The sequence below is a fragment of the Cupressus sempervirens genome, chromosome 7 (assembly GCF_028749045.1).
Source record: "Cupressus sempervirens isolate cs-2001-9-10 chromosome 7, ASM2874904v1, whole genome shotgun sequence".
NCBI classification, from domain to species: domain Eukaryota; kingdom Viridiplantae; phylum Streptophyta; class Pinopsida; order Cupressales; family Cupressaceae; genus Cupressus; species Cupressus sempervirens.
The window spans coordinates 200,653,236-200,657,440 of record NC_143124.1 but is presented as its reverse complement, the minus strand read 5'-3'; positions in this window follow the sequence as shown (position 1 = coordinate 200,657,440).

Here is a 4,205-nt window from a genome sequence, read left to right as displayed (position 1 = left end):
CTTGTTGGGTATATAAATATTGTTGTTACACTTTAGTTCATGAAAAAATCATTAATATTCTTATCATATGCTAGATTACTAAATGCAATCTAATATATTCATGCAAACTAGATTGTTACACAATCTAATTGAGAAATAACATCATTCAATAACTACCCATAATTTATATCTACACAATCTAGAACAATCACAATTCAACCTTTCAAATTCTTAATTTAGTTGATGGCATTGCTAAATCAACTTCTGTGACTGTTATTCTCAATTTATTGCTACTTATTTTCAACATCAAATTCAATGCAATGAAATTGCCTTGTCAGGGTTTTGTCAAGAAACATATTTATACATATAAACAACTATCAGGTTAAAATCTCTCTCTCTCTCTCTCTCTCTCTCTCTCTCTCTATATATATATATATATATATATATATATATATATATATATATATATATATATATATATATATATATATATATATATATATATATATATATATATATATATATATATCTGTGTGTGTGTGTATGTATATATAACCTATCATGTTGACATCCATTCTTGTATATAGAAGCACGAAAGAACATGGTCATTGGAAGGCCTGCATTCGATAAATACTTTTTACGTAGGTGCTTGACTTTATGTCTTCTCTCTATAGATTAAATTCATTTATTTTTGTAGGCTTTTAAAGGATTTGGACTAAATTGTCATATAGATTATGGTAAGAATTAACGTAAAATTATTTTACTTAAGAGACTATAAATTTTTGGTATCATGGTGTCTTCCATGGATTTTTTATTATTAAAATTAATAACTATAGTATGAGATGTAAAGAAGCTTTAGTTATGTGTTATATAATTAATATGTCTTTTTAATATCTTAGAATAGATGATTGATTTTTATCAAATATTTAACTTTAGTACAACATATGTATAATCTTGAAGAAAAGGTGCACAACATTTTACTTGTGCCCTTTCCATATGATAATTTAGACATTTTCAATTCTTGGGGTACCACTTTCTCCATTGGCTAAATAGAGAAATAAGAGTACTGCATTTTGATTTTTTTGTGATCTGATTTCAATTAACCTTTTTTGAATATTATTTTTATCTATGTTCTATTCAATGAGCCTTGTCACAACATACTAATTTAGAGATGGAATATACATGCTTGAAGAGTTTAAATCTTAGCAACCACAGGGACAACCACACCAATAGAAGTTGCGACCAAAACTATATGAGAAAGAGGAACCTCCAAGAATGAGGTGAGAACGAAAGAAACACATCCCCCATTGAAAACACCAATTAGTAGGGTGGTCATGACATCACAAGGACCAAGGAAAGGAGCTCTGGTGACACCATCAACAACAACAAGAGGAAATCTAATCACGAAAGCAACTAGAACCATCACAATGGGTTCTTGAATCACGTAATTTTCTACATAATGTTTTGAGTTATTATGCATTATTTTTAGATCATACTCACAATATGTTAGTATATTTAGTACCTTGGCTATATTTAGAAGAAAATAATTGAAGTAGAACTTGTGCAATTGAGGACGTTTACAATATTAGGTAGACCTACAGGAGAGAAAATGGAGTGTACTTCAAAAGGAGGAAATTTGTGCTACATGAATGAAGCTACACCACATTGAAAGGACCTTATAAAAGAAATGTTAAGCAATAAAAAGGCATAGTAAATCCCTTGGGAGATGTGTAGATAAGTAAATACAACACAATATCTCATCATGTGTTAAGACATGATATATAAAAAACATTGAATGATACCACAAGGAAAATTTTTGAAGAACATGTCACACTAGAAATATTTCACTCAAATATTGAGGATACACCCATGGCTAAGAAGTTAATTAAAACTTATCTGTTACAAAGAGAATGATGAAAAACCACTAAGTCTCCTATACATTTTAGTATGTTGTTCAGACCTACACCTCATGTTTTATAAAGGCAATGATGAAAAAAAAAGTAATGTCTTCTTTGTTAGAAATACATTTTAATATGTTGATCACATGTGTACGTTGTTTAGTGCAAGTCATGAAATTTCCTCTTTGGCCCCTTTTTGTATTATTGTAGATATGAAGCCCAATGTCATGATTATTTCTCCATGCAGGAAGGCATGGAGTTAATATACATTTTGTGTGCAACATTAGTTTATTAAGGAATTGACATTAAAATAGGTGGACCACTACCAAATGGCCACCTTGAAACATCTATCCCTACCATGACTTTCAAAATCAAATTTTTCATTCTATCATTGCCCTTACAAAGATATATTTTGAGCAATATTGGAGGCACAACAATTGTAGGAAGCCATGATTGCCAATTTGAATCGATGGGTGCAAGAATTTATTCCTCCTACAATATAATACATGAATCTCCCTCCACACCCATACACTTTCCTAATTGCCCCTCCAACTATGAATGTAACCTCATTGATATCATACAATATTGTTCCATCTCCATTCCAACCATAGATAAATTATGTTCCACACATCATGAATTATATTCCAGCAATCTCCCCATTGAGTTTCCCTCTCATGGGTTTTCCAATTCTATATAGTATGATTAAGAATATTAATCCTTCAAGAATTTCTTAGGATAAATTTTTTTGAGAAGCCTTAAAAATTACATTCTAGATATACGTTCTACCTATTGTACCATGATTAGATGATATAGAAGCATGGCAATCAGCATTAATCAAATTTAAATCTCATTTTGTTACCTTCAAGTTTTAACTTTCCAACTATGTTCTCAGCTTGTGTTTCAGTCTAAAAGTTGGTCCAATGTTTAATGTGGATGGATGATGGACATGGATATCCATCAAAACACTACTTGAACAATTTTGTTAAATGATTTAGTTGTAGCTACTCTTGTATCTCTGTCTGTAAAATGTGGTAGAACACATGGGCATAATGCCTTAAATAAATGGATGTATATTTATGGAAGAGTGAAAATTTGGAAGGTCATGTGTTTGTGCATAAAAGAATCATTCAAAAATGAGGTGCATGGAATTTTAATGAAAGGACAATGATAGTAGGAATTCACAAACAAAATTGTGTTTCATAAAGCCAAATTCCACTTCCTCTTCTAGTAACCATGAACCCTAAAATTGAATGAAGTGGATGTTTTGGAATGGTTGCATATTGATTTTTTTTTAAATATTCCAGAAATCTATCACAATTTTAATGGTTGGCCATCACACTAGCAACATTATCATCTCATACTAGTCATAACTACAACAAATAAATATAACGATTAGTCATCACAACCATGACACTATTGTTGTAATCTATCTCACTTGTGTTGGCCTTTTTGATGGATGACTATTGATCGTACAATGAGGGCATCACTATTGTGATGGAGGACTAAGAATATTAGATGTTGTAATTGCAATCGTGGCCAATCACAATTACAACAATGTGATGATGAACTCTTGTCCTTGCCTTCTGCCAAATTATGATGCAAAAAGTCATCGTAATTGTGATGAATGAGCTTGCCATTGCAATTTGCAACTCCAAAAGTATGATGCCCATCTAACAGGAGATAATTCTTGGTATTATCACTTGGGAAATGGGTAGCCATAGTAATTTGGGTCCAAATGTAGTAGTGAGTTAACTGCCAGCTCCTAATTTAGAGCATTCCATGCACTAGAAATACATTTTAATGATAATTCAACTCCTAGAAATACCCAAAGATGGTCTTGAGCTTCCATTTTTAGAGCTTCCAGTGACTCTTAGATCCTCTTGTAGCTTCCTTCTTCTTATCTACTTCTTCTTTCTTTTCTTAAAGTTGTGTAAATGCTCATGCATCCATTAATTGATATAAATAAGGTGGAGACCTTAATTGATATAAATAAGGGTGGAGACCTACTTAGCACCATTTAGAGAGTCATTTTGTATATAATTAGATTTTTTTACTTAGTTTTTAGCATGTGTTTGCATTTTAGAAGCTCCCACTCTCAACAAAAAAAGAGATGATTTCTTATAAATACATGGATGTAATATCTACTCCAAGCCATTGTTTTGATGTAGTAATATATGCTATTGGTGCTCTCATTCTGAGTGTAGTTATCATTTTAAAAGTGTGTTATTTTTGTGAATTCTTGTTCATGAATAATTATGGAGCCAATGGTTTTATTGCATTTTTATGATTGTGTGACCTTTTAATTATGGTATTTTCCTTGTGTTAATG